This window comes from Octodon degus, unplaced genomic scaffold (assembly GCF_000260255.1).
Source record: "Octodon degus isolate 3935 unplaced genomic scaffold, OctDeg1.0 scaffold00002, whole genome shotgun sequence".
In the NCBI taxonomy this organism is placed as follows: domain Eukaryota; kingdom Metazoa; phylum Chordata; class Mammalia; order Rodentia; family Octodontidae; genus Octodon; species Octodon degus.
Window position 1 is genome coordinate 2,624,536 of NW_004524578.1, and position 20,460 is coordinate 2,644,995.

Here is a 20,460-nt window from a genome sequence, read left to right on the forward strand (position 1 = left end):
CGCGGCGATCCTGGAGTCGGGGTGCGGACCGGCCACCCCGCGCACTCCGCCGCCCTGTCCCAGCCCCCACCCCACGGCCCGGCGGCGGCGCGGCGCGGCGAGGATCCGAGCTGCTGGCTTGTCTAGGGCTAGGGCACCACGTCGGGAGGCGACCCGGCCGGGCTGAGGCGCTGGGCGGCAGAGGCTGCGGGTTCAGGTCCGCCAGGTGGCCGGGTTGCCAGCGCGTTCCGCGGCCCCGCTGGGCGCTGGCACGAAGTCCCCGTGCGGGTCGGCAACTCCCGAGTTTGGGGTCGCTCCCTGGTTCTCTGCCTTCTGAGCACCGAGCTCCATTCCTCGCCCCCTCCCCTTTCCCTTTATAATGAGGCTCTGGGGGAAAACTCAATTAAAAATTCCATTCCCGTTTTCCCCCGGGTTGCTGGCTAGGGCCTGGGGGCGCGGCGCGGATGTGACCCTCGGCCTGACCCCCTGAGGCAGGCATAGCCCAGCAAGGCTCCGGACAGGGTGTTTGGCCTCAGTGGATGACCGTGAGCCCTGGTCCTCTGTCATCCAACAGCGCTCCACGCCGGACAGTGTGCGGCAGGCCTCTGTGTGCCAAGGCTGGGGATGAACTTCCTTGGGGCTGGGGCGCAGGGATGGACAGAGGGTGTCCTCGGAGGGCCACGCTGCAGAACCTTCCATGGAGCCTGGCAGTCTTAACTTGGCATTTACTTGCAGAAAGAAGACTTTCGTTTCCCATCTCTTCCCTGAAGCCAGACTTAAACCTGTGGTGAAACCTAGTCAGCTCACAAATGAGCCCTGGGAGGATGAAGCTCCCTGAACCTGGGGTCTTGCATTTCATCTCCGGTTCATCTGTCCCTGGCCTCTTGGGCCTCCTGCTCCCTTTCTTGAGCATCCCCACACACTTTTGAGAAAGGACAGTGATTTCAGAAATTCAGATCGGAAAGCTTGGAGGGTCCAAGTGGGCAGCTTTTCTCGAGTACATCGCTGTAGGTGTCAAGAGCCTGTGAGTGACCTTCCTCTGGTCCTTCCATTGAGGCCAGGCAGGACCTTGTATGAGCACCGGCCACCAAGCAGGGGACACAGCCCTGGGCTGCTGGGATGTCTTGCCTGTACCCTCACAGCTGGGTGTTAGGCCATAGGAGCTGCCTCCATTTGCAGCCCAGGCTGGAGGGGGTCCCTGAGTTTAGGTCTAATGGGTGGGCAGGAGTCACATGGACTTGGAAGCGGCTGGGACTTGCAGCGGTGTTCAAGAAGGTAGTGGACGAGTTGGAACTGGGTCGCTGCCAGCCCTCTGTGCTCACAGCCTGTCACCAGTGGTGGGCACCATCCGCTCTGGTAAGGAGGCCCTTCCTGTGGGCTCCGGAGCTGGGGTGCGTTTGAGTGATGGCTCCAGTGAAGGGCCACCCCTGGTGCCCTCTGTCTTGTGTTGGGGGTGTGGCCTGCTTTAGCATTTCTGGGAGCTGGACTCCTGGGCTGGAGGAAGGGCAGGCAGAATCAAATGTGTGGGTGAAAGGTGGGTGGGCGCTGCAAGGAGCTTCAACTTCTCACCCACCTTGCTTTCTGGGGCCCCTCAGGCCCAAGCTGTGGCATGTTCACTTGTTTGCATAATGGTCCCTTGAGGCTTTCTAACCCCTTTCTTTTTAAAGTAAAATATTAGTTTCACAGGAATAATTGGTGAGGACAGATTGTGAAATGGAGGTGCATAAATATGCAATTTGCCAACTGAGCTAAGACTGGCTGGATAAAAATAAGAGATAAAAGACACCGGTCGCACCCCTGTAAGCTGAGAGGGAGTGCTAAAAACACCTCGACTTTTCCTAGACAAAACTGAGGAACTAGAGGAAAAACACATTTGGCATTGAGGTTTGCAATGGGCTGGGCTTTGTCTGCATTGGGTAGTGGTCAGTGAGGGGACACAGTGGTGGCAGGGCCTGACACAGTCACCCCGTCCTGGCCTCGGCTTCTCCCTGCCATCCCTCCTTTGCTCCTGCCCTGAACACCTGCCTGGAGACTCAACAGGTGCAGACTCTTGTGATGCTGTGGCCTCAAGTCTTGAAGAAACCTTTGTCATCTGGGGAGTCCATGAGGATGGGCAGGGATGCCTGAACTTATCCCTGGCTAGCTTTGAGGGCGTTCCTGAGCAGGTGGCAGACACCTGCATGCCTGGCACTGCAGTCTGGTCCCTAGAGAAGTGGAGAGCACTCAGGGCATGGCTGGCAGTCGGGCTACAGCCTTTCAGGCTGGGGCTCTCACTCACTGCTCTGGGCACTTCCCTAGTGGCCAGGAGAATTGGGGTGGAGGTCTGACCCGAAGATGGGCATCCCTCAGGTCATGCTGGCGATGACTGCTTGTGGGAGGCAGCGTGGGCATGGGGCAGGGGTTCATGTGTCCCTTGTATGGTGGCTGGACCAGAAGCACAAGGGAGGATTCTTTGACTGTCCCCTTCCTTGAGTTCCTGCCCATCACCTGGGTCGGGGCCAGCTGGAGCGGCTGGGCAGCTTGCTGGCACAGGCTGAGTCAGCTGTCGTGGGTACTGTCTCCTCTCCTGCAGCTGGTCCTCCCCTCTGTCCCTGTCCAGACATTCAAGGAAGTCCTGGAGGACAGTGTCCTCAAGGTCACGCTGACCTGTTCTCTGTGGAACCCTACCTGTCAGTGGGGTGGCACTGCCATGTGGATCGTGTCTTCTGTGCCAGCTGTGGGGTTTCCCAGGGTTGGGCCACAGGGCAGGTTGGACCCTTGCCAGCCATTCTCCAGGGCTCAGGCCCCCATGGCTCCCCAGCTCACACACCAGCACCCGCATTCCTCGGCCTGACTCTTTCAGGTTCCTCTTCTCTTGTGCAAGGCTTGCCCCAACAGGCTGAGGAGGATGTGCGTGCTGCCCAGATTTGTCCCCAGGCCATCCTCACCTGCCACCTTGGCTTGATGATCTCAGCTGAGCATGGGCTCTGTTCCTCTTCTCCCTGATCTAAACTTTGGACTGGCTGGCTTCTGTCTCAGGACTTCATTCCTGTCCCCAGCCTGAGCCTCCCCAGATGTCCACCTGGGCCTCTCCCTTCCTTGTTTCAGCTCTGCTTATCTGCCAGCTCCCTGATCACTCTCCATAAATTAGCATTGTGCTTTCTTTCTTATTAACCCTGCTTTGTGCTTCTCCTTTGTACTTGGTGTGCAGTGTGTTATTTATATACAGTACTTGTTTGTTTATTGTTTATCTCCCACTGCTCAGTGTGAAGACTTTGTTCACCTCTGTTCCTGGAGCTGGAATAGTGCCTGGCACACGGTGGATCCTCAGTGCTGTTGTTGGCTGGCTGGGTGAATGAAGGAGTGAAACGCAGGAGCATCCTTCTTCCTTCAGCACCTGCTTGGTCCCCCACTCCTCTTCTCTCCAAGATCCAGAGCTGCATCGCATTTGGATTCTTCCCAGAACCAAGCAGAGAGCCTCACGCTCTTGGGTGGGCAGGCCCTGGTGGCAGAACTGGACAGTGAGAGCCAGTCTTGCGGAGGCCAGAGAGCAGCACAGCCAGAAAGCTGATCCAGTGCAGAGTGGACAGTCTGTTTCTGTGCTGCAGTTCCCCTTTGGTGGTTTGGATTATCTGCTGTTGGGCAGGCTCTGCTGCCAGTCAGCCCGCCTGCTTTCTCGCTCTGGTTGCTTCTGATGCCAGTGCCTTGTGAAGGAAGCACGTCCCGCCTCGGCTCCCTCCCTCCCCACTGCACATTTCTAAACTCATGCTCCATGCCAGACCCAGGACTCAGGCTCCCAGCCACCCTGCCTGGCTTTGTTGGCTCTAGCTTTCCTCCCCAGAAGCCTGGTCATGCCTGGCTTTGTGTTGCCTGGGTTCTGGCCTGGCTGGCTGAGGCCCTCGGGCTTAGGGGGAAGTCAGAGTGGGGCAGGAAGGTATGGCAGGCTTTGAAACCACAAGAGTGCAGTTCCGACCTGGCTGTGCTGCTAATCCTTGGGGCCTCCTGCAGGTGCCTGGCCTTGGGAGGCTTTTGCAGGATGTGTAGTACGTGCATTGTGCTTTTCACTTGAGGTTTTTGTGAGGCACGAATGAAATTCAGTATTGAACTGGTGCAAGGTGTTGTACTAGCAAGGGCTCTGTGGGCTCAGTGTGGCCTTGGGCCCGCTGTGGCTTCTCCCGTTTTGCTGGGAGCTCTAAGCGTCAGGTTTGTGGATTACAACTAAAGTTCAGTAACAGGTATAGGTGCCTCCTAAACTCGAAAGTGGTATTCCAGTGTAAGGTCCTCCGTTGTGTTGAATGGATCAAAGCCAAGAGAGGAAAAGTATGTGGCTGAGATTCTTTTATTGACTGACTGCATAACTATTTTGATCCTGTTGGACCTGAAGTGCTCAGGCATGCAAAGATGGTTTTCAGTAGAGGAATCATTTGAATTAAACACCTCCTGTTGGGCAGGTTTGTGTGTTGAGTTCGGTTTTTCCATGTTTGCTATCTTGAACAACTTTTCACCCAACCCAAGAGGCTGGCCTTGTGTTACCTTCTCAGCATGCAGGCTGGGGACCACGCACCTGTGACTGCCCAGGGCATGGTACTGTCACACGCCAGTGCTGACCTGTGGGCCTGAGCGGGAAAGAGTGGAAGGTGTGCTCTCACCCTGTGCCCCAGGGGCCCCTTTTAGATTGTGTTTGTTTTTAAACAGGATGCCTGTGACTAGGACTTACGATCCTCGTGCAGCCTGTGCCAGGGCTCATTTTCATGGTGCCAAGAGAATCTGATGCCTACTAACTGGAGAGGTGAAGAAGTGCTGCAGGTAAACGGGGCTCTTCACACAGGTGGGGAGAAGACTTGGGATGCCTCCCAGGAACACAGGTGCCACTGTGGGTGGGTCCCTAGGTATTTTCTTTTTTGCCCTTGGAAGAAATGCGGAATGTTTCAATTCCTGTTCCTGGAATCAACTGTGCTGAGAGATGCTTGATTTTGAACCACTCAGCCACTTATTCTGAACCAACTTGAATGAGTAAGCAGTGGGTAGGAGAGAAATATTGGCATTTAGAGTTTTCAGTTGGCATGTGTGCATGCATGTATTATTATTATTTTTCCGTTTAGCTGGTTTTGCATCTTTGGAATTGATTTCCCAGCAAGTCAGCTCTAAATAGGACTTTCTCTGAACTGCTGCATGCATTGTTAATTGTAAAAAATGTGTATAGTTCTTGGTTTCCCCTAGTTGGTCTGCTTATCAGTTTTCTTGGAAAAATCCATTGTTTTAAAATCAAGAGAAGCATTAATTGAATGAATGCATGCATTTAGAGCTGATAGAATTCTCAGGTCTCCCTGACAGTAAGAGTGCATTGTTCAGACAAAACCCAGTTTATGTTGCTCTGTCTTTGGTGTGATAAGTGAGCCATGTGCTCCAACATCTGTCTGTATCATCTTGAGCTGGTGACAGTTGCTGTGGACGGGGTGGAGCAGAGCAAGGGCTTCTGTTAGGAGCTGGGAACCCCAGCCAGGCGGTGTGGGCCTCCACCACTGGCCAGCTATAGAGCGCTGCTGCCTCAAGTTTGGCTTGACTCAGCCTTAGCCGAGTCTGGCCTCCTTCCTTGCTGGATCACTGCGCGGGTGGAATGAGATGCTACGATAAAGCAGAGTGCTCGGTTAGCGCGGTCACCTGTGAGGGTGTGTGCACGCACCTGTGTTTTGTGTTGTGTCTTCTCTTCAGCTTGCCCGCTGTATTCTCAGACACCTCGCATCACCTCAGGCTCTCTGGCTGGTCTCGGTTCTGGTTGGTCCCCGTGAAAGCTGCCAGCTGATTGATGGATGGACTGAATCTGGACACTGGTCCCAATACCCCCGTCTGCTGGATCCTGAGCTCCTGAGGCGGCACTGACTTGGTTATGTTCGTAGCTGTTTCTTCAGGGAGTGGGTTCAGTTGGGTTTTCAAGCCCACAGCCCCTGTGAGATGTGCCTCACTTTGTGCGCAAGTGCCCAGGGGCTTCCCGCGCCCCTCCAGTGCCAGGGACCAGGCAGCTACAGCGAAGTGTGCCACAGTGTTGCACGTTGAAAGCATGGTCTGCCTGTGGCTCCCCGGGGGCCCGTCTTTGTGCTATTTTGGGTTGGAAACGCTTGCTCTTGACATTCCCTTGGGCTTTAACAGATTTTAGCTTCCAAATTAATTGCATTTTATTAAATAATGACTTTCTTCTTGATCACAGGAGGGTCTGTGCTTAATCAGCAGAGATGACTGGTGCCGCTGCATTTGATTCGCTGCACCCAGAGGGAGTGTTGCCTCTGCCTTGCATTGCACTGGGGGGTCCTGAACGGCTTCATTCCTGGCCCTGGCCGTGGGAGCCCCTGCCTTCACTCTGTGTGTTGGCCTTGTGTCCATCATTCAGGGTGGTCTAGCTAGTATTGGAGACAGAGGAGACCCTCTTCCTGCCAAGCACCTCTCAAGAGCTCCTTGGGCACTCTGTGATACTAAAACTGGGACAGGAGTCCTCCACTTTCAATACCTTTAAGTCCTTTTGCTGTGAGTCCCAGCCATCCATCCATCAGTCTGTTTCATTCATCTGTCTGTCCATCCATCCACCTGCTCAAAGGTATTCTTCAGCAGGTGCTGGTTCATCTTTCCTCTGTTTTTGGAGCTGAATGGATTCAGGAGGAGGGAAGGGGGTGGGGCTCCCAGAGAATATGAGGTGGCAGCAGGGCTCCCTTTGGGTTCTCTGCCTCCTGGAGAAGCATGGTTCAGGGGGTCGGGGAGCAGCAGGATGTGGGGGCCTGCTATGGGCTTCATCCTAGGAAGTGGGTGTGTGTGCCCCTTCAGAGCAGAAGGGCTAGCCTTGCCTAGGGCTTCCTGGACACAAGGGGGCCCAGGTTTTGGCTTCAGGACCGCATGGTTAGTGAAGAGCTGGAGATGGTGCATGGGGGGAGGGTGAGCCTGTGTGCACAGGAGCAAGCGGGGTGGGGGACATCCACCATCCACAGGTCCCCATCGAGCTCTGCGATGGTACTTTCACAGCCAGACTCCCTGGCCTGCCACCCGCGTGTTGAGAGCTGCACTGAGAGTGCAGTGAGGGCGCGGAGAGGGCCTTGGCAAGGATCGGGGGACAGGGCGCAGTGTGGGGCACGGTGGGGACGTCAGACCTCCCGGGGGCTGGTGCAGATGTGGGGAGTGGGCTGTAGGAGCCTTCTCCTCCTCGCCTCGTTCTGTAGGTGGCCGTGGCTGCCAGGTCCAGCCTCGCCAGCATGGGTGTTTCATTTTTACACTTTAGAGTTACAGGCTTTCTAGATTAAATTGCCCCTGTTCTCTATAAGCACACAAAATCCACGACAGACCATACATCACATTATTAATTTGCTTGTGCAGTTAACCCGTGCGGCTCCACTGCTGCTGACTTAGCCCTAGCACACAGGGAAGCCTGGTGCCAGGGTCTGTGGAGGGGGCATGTAGGAGAGACGTGCGGAGGGGCCTGGCAGCTGTGGGCCTCCTTGTCTACCCTGAGCCCATTCTCAGCCTGGCTGGGTAGGTTCCAGCCCTGTCTTGGGAGAAGGGACAGCAGCTTCTGGCCTGGGCACAGGGCTCAGGAAGGGCAGGGCAGGGCAGAGCTTCGGCTGGGGTCAGATGTCTTGAGCCTTGCCGTGCTGCTGAGGCCTCTGCTGCACGGAGAGCTCTGAGTAACATTAGGGTATCTCAGCTCTGTGGCCTGGGGACGCACAGGTGCCTGAAGCTCCTGTCCCCCTTTTCTGTTTAACCCCAGGAAGCATGAGGCATTCTCTCTTCCTCTGGGGGCTGATGGGTTAGAAAACACCTCTTGATCATGCAGACATTATGCACCCCAGTTTTGTAGAGATGTGGTGCGGTGTCTTGGCGATGCGCCAAGGCTGTTTCACCTCTCTGGCTCAGGGCAGAGGTGGCAGTGGGGATCCCCCACAGAGCCTGTGCTGGTCCCTCATGCCATGGTCTGCTGGAGCTGAGTGGGGTCTTGGTCATGCTGCCTTGGCTGCCCCATGTGCAGTCAATGGGCGTTCTGAGGATTCATGACTTGCAGAGGAGGACGCAGTGTAGGGTGGGCGGGGGTGTCTGTGTGGGGCCCTTCTGTGGTCTTCCTGGTCCTGATCAGATGCCCTGTAGTACACTGCAGTTTACACTGACAATGGCCACAGTCTGCTTGGTTCCTTTATCATGACTTAGAGGAACCATTGCTGGATGGCATTCACACCAGAAACATTTCACACCAGAAACAGGCTGGCTATTGCTTCTGTTGGTGGTGGTGTCGCTACCTTGCTGCCCTCAGGTGTGGCACTTATTCTAGAGGTGGGTCATGGTTGTGTTTGGTCGGTCAGCTGTGGCCATGCCTGGACAGTCCTGAGACGTCTTGCATTTGAGTTTATTCTCCTAGCCTGTAAGTAAAGGTAAGAGAGTATTAGAAGTTTATTGTGCCCACCCCATAAGTAAAGCTAACTTTGATTTCCAGGAAGTAAGTGGGGACCTCGTGTGCTACTTTGGAATGTATCAGTTTGGGACTGGTGTGTGTCTACCTGCTGGGTTCTTAGCAGTGGTCCCCCAGTCCTCCTCCACGTTCTTTATTGGACATGGGCTAGGCTGACTGAGGCCCAGAGTCCGTTCTGGGTGCTGATTATCTATAATTCATCTCAACTGATTTCTTAGACAGTTCTGGACCTTGTATCATAGATCCTGACCCCCGAAACTTCCCGCCTTCCTGACACATCTCCAAGTGAAATCACCTTAACAGAGCACCATTGAAAATACAATAGAGGTCTGTACAGTCAGCAAGAAGGGGCACACGATCTCATGGCAACAGAGGTGAAAGACTTCACACACACACACACACACACACACACACACACACACTCACACACACACACACACACAGTCACACACGATGTCCAGTGGGTCGATGAACAGGCGCTCAGTTCCGTTAGCTACCTGGGAGATGCAGAGCAGTGGTGGACGCGATGCTGCCGCACGTCCTCTAGGCTGGGGACTCAGAAGGGCAGGAGCTGGCAGGTGAGGAGGCAGCTGGTGCACGTGTACAGCATCTGGAGCTCGTGGTGCTGAAGGGGTGTATGTCTCTACTGCAGCTCGGGAAGTTACTTTGCAGTGAGACACGCATGTGCGCTGTTACTGGCAACCCCAGCCCCCGTGATGCTGAGGGGAACGTGAGCTCAGCCCCTAGTGAGAGGCAGAGGGGGCTGCACACAGGAGGAGGAGGAAAAGCGACCACACAGGCAGAGCTTAAGCGACGCAGCCACGACTTAAGGAACTCACTACAGCAAGAAGTTGGATGAGGGGAGGAAAGGATTCTTCCCCAGAGCCTCTGCAGGAATTATGGCTCTGCCTGCACTCTGCTTTCTATGCAGTGGGACAGCTTTAGGGCCTCCGTGAGACATGAGCGTGTGCTTTAAGCCACCTGGGTTCTGGTAATTTGTTGCAGCAGCTGCAGAAAACTGGTCCAGCCATCAAGAGACACCGGCGGGCGTGTTGTGAGCCGGCGAGGAGAACTGCCGCGCTTCGAGCAGGCTGTGCAGCCATGAGCAGAAGAGTGGACCAAGACGTGACCCGTGTGGACTGGTGATCCCTGCACAGGAAGCTCTGCAGCAAGCTAAACATAGCGCCAGTGCGGGCCACATGTCATGGTGTAGACCAGCCTCGCCTCGTAACAACTCGGAATTCCAGGCCCTGGAGTCCATTCCACTTGTGGGAAGGTCACTAGGCAGCGTTCTCTGTGATGTTGGCAGTCAGGCTGCCTTAGGGAGAGGACAGTCAGAGGACCCAGGGAGGGGCAGCAGACCTGCAGGCGCCGGCAGTGCCCCACTTTGTGATCTGAGTGTCGGGCTGCATGGGTGAGTTCCATTTGCCATGTGAACCTTTCTCTTATTTGTCTGTGAGACTGTATATTTATATTTATTATTTTAATTAAAAGTTAAGAGCAATACTTCATCGTAGAATTTCCAGGGAGACCTTTCAATTGATTGACTCACAGCTTATTTAACTATTGGAACATCACTATCAGAATCAAGATTACATTTAATGTGGGATAATTAAATTCTGCCATTAAGATGAGTGCTTCTTAATATTTAGACACAAACTATATTGTCTAAATAAGATTAGAGATTGTAAACCCAAGCAGGATCTATACAGATTAAATTGGTACGGATAAGTTATCTGGATGAAATGGGCTTCTCTTCCTGCTTGTGTAAAGAGCTGTGCTCTTAAAGAAAACCAGAGGCAAATAACACAAATGGTGGAGCACCTTCAAGCTAAAGAGCTTGAAGAAGAGTTCTCAGAGGGGGATGGTGAGTAGGAACAGCACCTTGGGGTCAGCCCAGGAGTCAGGTATGGAGGGTCCATCCTGGAAAGGCTCATCACCACAGCTCCCAGATGTTCCTGCCCTCTTTGCCCATGTCTCCTTGGCGTGTCCTGTCTGCCCAGGAATGCTGTCGGTGAGCTTCTGTTGCTGTGACAAAATGCCTGAGATACTCAGCTAGCAAGAGGAAAGGTTTCTCGGGTGTGTGGTTTCTGAGGCTTCAGTCCACGTGGGCTTGGCACTGTTGCTTTGGGCATGTGGTACATGTGGCAGAAGAAGAAAGTTGTCCACCTCGCAGCAGACAGGAAACAGGAAGGGATCTGGTCCTGGTGTCCCCTTGAAAGCCGTGGCTCCAGTGACCTCATTTCCTGCCACTAGGTCCCACCTTTTAAAGTTCTGCCCCTCCCAGTGGTACTGTGGGGTGGAGACCAAACAGACCTTCAACCCAAGGGCCTCTAGAAGAGACTTATCTGAGCCCTGACAGAGTCCTCATCAGTCTAGACTCTACTCCCGCCCTCTCTGTCTCGCGAGTTCTTGTTCTGGCTGTGACCCCAGGAGGACGGGGCTGTGTTGCCAACTGCAGAGGCCAATGGCTGATGATCTTGTGACATGTTGGCTTTATGGGCCGCCGGGTTGGCTTGGGTGAGTACCTTTGTTGGGCTGTGTGTGCGTGACAGCCCACTGGGGGCTTTGGTGTTTTGGGGGCACCCTGCGTGTCTGGCACTGTTCTGAACGTCTCGCTCGTGAGCTCACTTTCTTCTCAGCAGCCTGTGAGGGTGGCGCAGCCCAGCAGGCCCTGGTGGTTCCTATAGCCTTGGGGCTGGAGAACTGGCACCAGGCCACCTGGGAGCTGTCTCAGGTTCTGAAGGGAGATGCCAGGGAGGGCGTGGCCAGTGCGTCCGGTGAGGAAGTAGAATCTGAAAAAGGGACTAAGCCCAGGTCAGGCGGTGGCAGACGAAGCCTGTGTTTGCACCAGGCTTAACCCTGCACCCCTAAGTATGCCTGACCTTCTTGCTGGCTTTCCCAAGCTCTGCTTGGGCTCTTCTGGGCTCACCGGATTGCAGTGGCTGGGCAGCGTGGCCCTGTGGGAATGGTTGACAGGTGCTTTTCTCCTGAGCACAAATTGCTCCTGTGGGCACAGTGCCTGGGTGATGGCAGCCTCGAGTGGGTCTTTGGCAGGCATCCTCTGTGCCCCTTGGGTACTCTGGCAGGTCCCGCGTGTCACTGACTGGTAGCCGATACCCTGACTGCCCAGCACAGGTGCTTTGTACTCTGCAGTGTACCACACTTGCTCTAAGCAGAGCTCCGCATGGCTTTGTCATCCCTCCAGCCAGGGGAGTTGCCCTGGTGCTTTCCCTGTCACCTTGGCATTTTGCCACTCCGATGTGTTTAGTGACATTTGTGAATGTGGTGATTTGGCTGTCTTCTCCTCTGCTGCTACTGCTTCTGCAAGTGCGAGGCTGGTCCATCTGAGCAGTATTTCTGGTGCTGGGAGCCTGTCAGCCTCGGAGGCCTCCTCGTGCGACCCGTCTTCCTGCACAGGGTGTCCTGGCCCATGTGCATGTCTCATCGCCCTGCAGGGACTTCCTGTGTCCTGGCCCTGGGGACTGAATGGTCTCCCCCGCAGCTGTGGGGGCCTCTTTGCAGCACGCGTTGGAGACTGCTTCCACAGCATAGCCCTCCTTTCCTTGCATGTCCTCTATTGCTGCCCACGGGCGCCCTCACCCAGCATTGGGCCTGCAGCCCGGTAGCTGTTCACCAGAAGCAGCCACGTGACGTCGTACCAGCTCTATGCCTGTGCCCCACTCCAGAGACTGGGTACCAGGTACGGTGCTGTGCCAGGGGACTTTTCTGCAGTAATTCCCAGGAGATGCGAGTGAAGTGGGTGACATGTGATGGCGTCATGTGTGGCCTCCAGGGTTTTGTGTCCCCAGCTTTACCCAAGTGTACCCTTGGTCCTGGTGCTTCGAGAGCGTGACAGTATCATCAGCAAGGCTCAGAAGGGGCTTCCAAGGGTGGGCTTGGCTGGATGCGACTGGGGTGCTATCCCCAAGGCCTGGAACTGGGTCCTGGCTGTGCCCTGAGCCTGTTGGGAGCCAGCCTGGCACAGTGGGGGCTGCAGCTTGGGCCCGCTCTCCCTGAGGTCTGGGTCGTATTTGTACGTCTTTTATTTCTGGTGCCAGAACCAAGCTTAGAAGCTCGCACTTGCCCGGCAGGCGCCGTGCTGCCGAGCCGTGCTGCGTCCCTGGCAGTCTGTGTGATGTTTGTGATGTGGAGAGTGCCCTGTTCGGGTGGGGCGGCCTCAGCCCTGGCCATATGTGGGATTTTATGTGCGAGTGGGTTTTATGTACATGGTGCACTAGCTCAGAAATCCAGAGGCCTGTGGACTGGGGCCTGTGGATTAGCTCAGCTATTTAAGTGCCTGCTTGTGCAAATGCAGTCAGGTGCGGGGGACTGTGGTTCGATCCCCAGCTCCACATGCCTTACCAGACCCACCCTTAAGGCAGCCTGAGTCAGGAAAAAAAAAAAAAATCCTCAACTTTTAGCGCCGGCCAAATGGTTCAGGGTATTAAAGCGCCTGCTTAGGCAGACATAGGGGCTAAGAGTTTGATTCCCTGGCCTGCCACACTGGCCCTGCCCCTGGGGCAGGCTGAGATGGTGATTGAGACTGGGTGTGCTGGCACTTGCCTGTAATCTCAGTACTTGGGAGGCTGTAAACAGGAGGATCACTATGAGTCCAATGTACGCAGTGAGACCCTGTACACCCTGTCCTAAATATAAAGAAGAAAGAAAGAAAGAAAGAAAGAAAGAAGAAAAGAAAGAAAGAAGGAAAGACAGACAGACAGAAATCTGTGTTCTCTAGGCTCCACCACTGCTTTCCACTTGTATCTTCTGCATCCTGGTGTGTGGCAGAAGCAGGGGAGAGCGAGGTGGCAGCAGCCTCATCTCCCCCCACTCCCCACCCCACTGACACCCCTGTCTGCCTGGGCTCAGCCAAAGTTCTGCTCTGGAGTCACAATGCCTATGAGGCCTGAGGGCTGTTCCTTCCCACCTGGCTACCCTGGGGAGACTGGAATCACAAAGAGAGAAGCATTGTACATTTGCAGCGTGAAGCTCATCCATTGTGTTGGGTCCTGACACACGCATTTGCACACATGTGTACACACACCCTGGTGTGGCTCTCAGGGTTTTTATCTGTGTGTTTGGGGGAGGACCAAAAGGGGCAGGGGCAAGGCATGGCAGCAGGTGGAAGCTTCAACTTGAATGAAGTAAGGGCAAGCAGAGGGAGAGGGCAACATCCGGGTACTCACAGTGACTTCCTGTTAAAGTGCACAGAGCGCCAAGGGGAACCATGAACTGTACAGTGGGGAAACCCCACAAGCACTGCTCCAGCCTGGGGGTCAAGTCTGAGTCACTGGAGGGGACCCTGGGACAGAAAAGGGGCACGAGGGAGAAACTGACAAGATGGCATGAACTCTGGACTTCAGTGAAGAGCAGCGGGCCCGTCCTGCTGCACGGGTTGTAATGATCACACTGTGCTAACGTAGGTGCCACTAGTAGGGAGGATGGGTGACACTAGATGAGGGCTCTGCTCAATCTGCTCAACTTCTCCCAAGTCCAGGACTCCTGAAAACAAAGTCTGTCAAAGGTGGGGTGGTGTGAGTGCCATCACCTGTGTCCCCGAGGTGGACCTCAGCTCAGAGCTGTGCCTGCTCCAGTTTCTCAGGTGCAGTCTTTTCAGGTGCTGGGGGCCATCTCCGGGAGTGAAAGCCCGCTGAGACGAGATTTAACAGTGCAGGCTCAGCCCCATTTGCTGGCCTCTGGTGGGCGAGGGACCCTGGGGCTCTCCAGGCTAGCTTGCACAGGGCACCAGCCAAGCCCCTGGGCCTGCAGTCTGGACAGTACTGCTCCTGCTTCTGCTTCTTTCAGTGTTCACCTGAATGGGGTCTCCGGTGTTGGTGCTGGGGCACCGCCCATGCCAGTCGCCCTCAGGTTTCGCAGTGAGCGACACTGACTGCAAGAGACAGTATTGACCACAGCTGATGTATACGCGGGTGATGGTCCAGAGAGGGGCCAGGGAGCACGGAGCGTCCGTGTGGGCTGGGTGACAGTGCAGATTTATGGCTCTGGCCATGCAGGTCGATCTGCCTTGTTGCCATAGAAAGAGACTCAGAAGAACAAGCCCAGAAGCCAAAGCCCTCGCTGTAGGCAGTTTCAGCTGCATTCACTCCCTTCAATGTCATGCCTGTGCTTTGGATGGTCCTGTAAGTAGCTGTCCCTTGTGCAGCAGCAGGGATGGCTGGGATTTGGTAGAGGGGCAGGCAGGCCTCCTGGGGACCCTGGTGCTCCTCATGGCCTGGCTGTGCGACAGCAGGTGCATTACCACCTCCTCCATTCCTAGGGCGATGACCTCCTCTGTGCAAGGTGCTGAGTCATATGTGGAAGGGACCTGGGGAGGGGAGTTGTGTGGGAGAGCACATCCATGTTGCCGGACTGGAAGTGGGAAGGGTGTGAAGGCTGAAGGCCTTCCTCGCAAGACATTGCTGTGGTTTGGGTAGGAGTCTCCCTGGGGGATGCTGTGTTAAAAATTTGCCCTGAGAGGGGACTTTTGAGAGGGGCCAAGGACTTGCTAGAGGTGGAGCTTAGGGGGAGGTTAATCTGAGTATGAAATGCTTAGGTCATTAGGGCTGTGACCTTGAAGAGGATGCTGGGGCCCTCCGTTTCTCTCCTGCTTCCTGGCTGGGAGGTGAGCAGTTCTCCTTGCCGCAAGCTGCCCACCATCGCCACCTGATGTGCTCAGCAGAGGTGTGAGTGCTGCAACCTTCAAAACCGTGAGCCACAGCAAGCCTCTTCTGATTGGCTGAGGCAGTCTGCTCTAGTGAAGAAAGTCGGGGGCCCAGGGCGAATCCCCGGCTCCTCCCTTGGTCTGAGACTGGCAGAGAAGATGTTTTCCTCAGGACTTACCACTCATTCAAAGTTTTTGAAAAAATTAGGTTGAATCCTGTAAAACTGCTGTTTCTGTATGAGAGAAGTGATCAGAGCAATTTCATATGCTTCAGCCTGTTTTAGCATTCAAGAAGTGTTGGCACAAGCAAACGTTTATTTTTAAAACGTTATTTTTAGTTATCACATACATTACATATATACAAATTTAGTGCATTAGAAAATAAGGATAAGCAAAAAGAAGAATGTAGGAGACCCTGAGCCATCCTGCCAGGGCTGCTGTTCCGTGGGCCTCGTCCCCTGTGCTGGGCTCGAGCCGCTGTCCTGGTGCTTTTGCCCTGCGCTGCCCCCGGAGCCAGGAGCCTCTGTCACCACCTGCCGTGCTCTGCAGACTTGCCCCCGGGTTGTATGGAGCGATGGTTGAGAGTGGCCTTTCTTCTTGCTGTGAAGGGTGCTGTAATGAATGTCCTTGGAGCTGGCTTTCTTCTCTCTTCTTTGGTTTTCTGATTCTCACGATTCTTTCCTCATGATGAGTTTCTTGCAGTAGAACTTTTGGGCAAAGCTTGAACCTTCAGATTGATCTCTGGACCCTGAGGGCCCTTATCCTGTCCTCTCTCCTTCCTCTACTGTCTTCCCTCCTCCTCTGTCTTCCCCTTCCTTCTGTGTCTCTTCTGCCCTCCCCTTTCTCTTACCCCTTCTCCCCTTACCTACCCCCTCTCCCCTTAACTCCTTCCCCTCCCTCCGCTCCCCTCCCCCTCCCTCTCCCTTTCCTGCTTCTCTCCCTCCCCCTTCCCTCCGTCTCCCACTCCCCTCCCTTTCCCCCCTCCCTCCCCCCCTTCTGGCTCCTCTCTGCTCCTGCATCGTTCCTCTGCCCTCCTCTTGCTCTCTTCTCTCCCTCACGCCGTCATTTGATGTCTTCCTCATGGACAGGGGTCCAGCGCACAGTCCTGCAGCTGCCCTCAGTCCGGGTAGCGTGCAGTCCTTGGGGCCCATCTCCCCAGGTTAGGGCTGGTGTCAAAATATGACAGGAAATCAAGAACTTCTGGGGAAGCCCGTGGAGAGGTTCAGAGGCTTCCTATGACAGTTGTTTCAGGGACCTTTCCATGCTCACGCCAAGGGGCTGGGCTACTGATCAGAACCTAGGATCATATGCAATTATTTGTAATAAAAAATGCTGTGTTTTTCTGGCCATTTGACAAAGGAGTAATGCCAAGGCCCTCCCCTCTTCATGCACCCCCAGGAGCCGCGCAGGTGTGCCTGATCAGATGGCTGGTAGGCTGTCTTTTGAAACCTGGCTTAGTGTCCTGATGTCCCGGCTGTCAGTGGCCCCAAGCATCCAAGGAAAAGCTGCTGAATTCTGTGGCCCCAAGAGCATCCTTGTCCTCCTTTTGCAAAAGTGATAGATTCATGGATTCGCTCTGTTGAGCTGCAAGGAAGAATTTTTAGATTTCCTCTGGTTGAAGAACCTAAAATGGAACAATCTACATCAGTTCCCTAAAATTGGACTTTGAAGCAAGTTCTTGGAAAAATGGACTTGACTGTTTTCCATATGCACAGAAGCAGATTCCGTAGGGACCTCCTGGGACTACATTTTAAAGCGATTGTCTGTTTTGTTTTGTCCTCACAAACTGAGGTGTCCTACCAGAGGCTGCCAGAAGTCCCTCAGGGCTGGGGGAGCAGCAGTCCCAACCTGCATGGTGGGAGGTGCCGGGCAGGGCCACTTCCTTGGCCCCTCCTTCTAGGTTAGTGGCATTGCTTGTCAGCGAGGGTGAACATTCCTGTCACCTCTCCCTGAAGATTCTGAAGGGCATGAAAGGAACAGAAAGAAATGGAGGAGCGATTCCGGGCATTTTCATGGGTGCTACCGGCTGGGAGGCCAACCTTTTGTGTATAGTTTCATGATCCAACAATAAGAGAACTAATAAAGAAAATAAGTAGATCTGACATCGCTATTTTAAAAATCATGCCTTCTAGCAATCACAGCACATCTCTGGAGGAGGAGCGTTCTGGCAGCAGCTGGCTGGAGAGGGGGACCCTGGCCTCACCCGCAAGGCGAGTGGCTGACACTTCTTTGGCACCCCTCAGCGCCCCCTCACTTAATTTTGGAGGATAACCATCTCAGGCTGCGAGGTGGAGGGAAATATCTTACTTACATCTTATATAAAGACATGCATATTTATTTATTTATTTATTTATTTTTATATATTCTTCTTAGTGGTTAATTGCTGTACAAGATGCAGACTTGTGATCCTACTTACAAACACCATTAGAACAAATCATTCTATTCATTAAGAGAATGCAACTATATATCTATCTCAACCACTTTGAATACACAGATACAAAATGGACATTCATAGTTATATCCCAATTTTTTTAAGTTCCGTTGTTGAATATTATAGGTGTATAAACTCAGCAAAATATTCTAAGAGTCCAGTAGCCCATAATAGCTTTGGGTCTTCTGTTTAACTGGCAATGTCAGAAATTATTGACGTGAGTCCCCCACAGCTCAACATAACAACATGGCTTTACTTCCTATATTTCATCTTCATACTTTTCTACTGGATGGTTAAGACCAAGGTAAAGCAGGACCTGTGCAACAAGAGTTGTAGCTTTTTGGTCTGAGAAGGTCAGTGAAATGCCCTCAGGATTTATCCTGAGATCCTGTACCTCAGATTGTAGAACCTTTGTCAGCGGCAGCCATGTGGATGAGTCACGGCCAATGCTTGGCCAATGTGCTCTCTGTGAAAGCCTGAGAGAGTGTCTTCTCCCCATGTGACTCTCCTTAGGCACACTCTATGTTATCGATCACTTTCCTCTTTGGCCCCATAATCTCCTTGATCAGAAAATTTGGGACACTACCGAGGTATATGACATTACAGTACAAGTTCTCATACGTCCTGAGTCTTAATTGACCTTAGAAGGCTAGGGCCAAAATGTTGGCTTTCCTTGTAGCCCTCCTTTTTCTCTAATTTTGGTCTGCAAACTTAGGTTGTTAACCATCCAGAAGACAAGCTTATTGTTATTATCAAACGGTTTAGGCTATCAAGCTTAACCTCACTATCTCACTGCATTTCAAACATCTTAGGCATAATAAGGAACAGGTATTTTTCATCAAGTATTGATATGTTGAACTTTAAGTCCCTACATAATATGATAAAAAACATTTAAAAATTAGATTATATGTTAAAAATAGGATAAAGAATTCTATGCTTCTCATGTTTGCACATAAGTCCAAAAATCTCACCATATACAACCTTGAAGCAGGACAGTCCCACAATATTCCTTTTCCTGTCTCTTGCTTTCATTTACCACCCCTTTCTTCTTGAACATCCACCTACCCGAGAGACATCTTAGCAGTAACTGGCAAGGACATGCATATTTATTATGTTTAATAGCTTTCAATTAAATGGGATCAGATTGTAGGTTGAATGTTGCTAATCTGAGTGCTTAGGGCTGGGAGAATTTTGAGAGGAAATCAGGACCTTCTGGGGAAGCCTGTGGAGAGAGTCAGAGGCTCTCCGACACTGTGAGCACAACGGGATGCCACAAGTAGAGGGTGGGGCCAGAGCTCAGTGGTGATGTGCTTGCCCAGCAAGCTCAAGGCCTATACTCGGTCCCCAGTACTGTAGCGAAAATAAGACTCCTTAAGTAGAAAATTCCACCCCTGACATCATGTAGACATGCGTTGTTTCATGCACAGAATTATTTAAAATATTCTACGAGGTTGTATATAATTGTAAACTATTGTATAGAATTACATTCATGTTGTGTGTTTAAGGTGTTTATGGAACGTAACTGAATTTTCCAGGTAGACTTGGGTCCCATCCCCGAGATGTCTCATTGTGTGTCTGTAAAGACTCTAAGAAAGAGATCTCACATCTGCAGCACTTGTGGTTTCAAGCATTTTGAAGAAGGGAGGCGCAGCCCGCAGGAAGACTGCAGTTGGATGCCTCACCATCCCGAGCAGTATGTCTTAAACGTCACCGCTTGTCGGTTGTGCGCAGAAGCATTATTCATTCTGACGTTTGTGTATATATGACTGATTCCTCATTGAGCTTTGGGTGCTTCCCATTTCTACCCCCGGGGCTGCTGCTGCAGTGTGGAGTTTCAGACATGAGGTCCGTCATATGCGTGGCGATGCTCTGGTGGCGGGAGTTTCCAGAACTGAACTTGGCAGGGTCGCACGGGAGACGGGACTTTACTTACTTATTTATTTATTTATTTTTATGTATTTAATACAAGGTTTATGGGGACTCACTACATAGATCAGGCTCGTAGTGATCCGCCTGTTTTCAGCCTCCAAAGTGCTGGGATTACAGGCCCACACCACCACGCCCAATCTCATTCCCCATCTCAGCGCGCCCCAAGGATGGGGCTGGCATGGCAGGCCGGGTATCGAACCTCCAGCCCCTGTGTCTGCCTTAAATCTGCTGAGCTATCTGGCCGGCCCTGGGACTTTATTCTTGCCAAGCTGCCAAGGTGATTGTTTTAAACGATGCTGGCCGTGTTGGGCAGCTGTGTCCTGGGGGTTTGCTGGCAGATGTGCTTGGGGCCTGATTCGTCATCGCAGTCGCCCATGAGTGTAAAGGTGCAGCATACAGTAGGCTGTTCATCTGTGATTTTGTGTTCCTAAATGCACTTAGCTGCTAAGAGAGACAGGGACAGAGAGAGAGAGAGAGAGAGACAGACAGACAGACAGAGAGAAGAGAGAAAAAAGGCAGGAGAGGGGGGGTCACATTTGTGTAACTTATAATAGATTATTAATAGTTGTTCTACTTTATTATTAGCTCTTACTTATTTCTTATTGTGCCTAGTTTATGAATTAAACTTCATCATAGGTGGCATGTATAGAGAAAAACCATATAACATTGGCTGGTCTCAGTGCTACTCTTGGTTTCAGACATCTGTTGGGGCTTTTGGAGTTGATTCCCCAAGCACGGGTGAGGGAGAGCTACAGTGTTTCACTTTGCATTTAAACAATCATGAATGAAAACAGGCTACTTCCTCAGTGCTTATAGCTGGAATTTCTTCTTTTACCTTTCTGTTTGTCCTTTTGCCTGTTTTTCTGTCAACTTGTTTAGCTTTGTCATGTTGATTTACTGGCATTTTAAGTCCAGCAGGGTCATTTCTCATTTGTTGTATACATTGCAGATATTTTCTCCCAGACAGCTCGGTACCCTTTGACTTTGTTTGAAGGCAATTTTGGTAATGCAATGACTTGGGATTTTTATGTTATCATC

The 20,460-nt window shown here is 52.7% G+C and overlaps 1 protein-coding gene across 2 annotated transcripts in view; it reads left to right on the forward strand.

Moving 5' to 3' along the window:
• Positions 1-20,460, forward strand: part of Apba2 (amyloid beta precursor protein binding family A member 2) — a 232,344-nt gene that overhangs the window by 589 nt on the left and 211,295 nt on the right. Inside the window, exons 1-2 of one of the 2 annotated variants that reach the window (XM_023709820.1) lie at positions 3,229-3,309; positions 4,654-4,764. The exons of the other annotated variant lie outside the window; for it this stretch is intronic. The gene's annotated coding sequence lies outside the window, so the exon portion shown is untranslated. Of the gene's footprint in view, positions 1-3,228; positions 3,310-4,653; positions 4,765-20,460 lie in introns of those variants that run through there. 2 annotated transcript variants of the gene reach the window in all.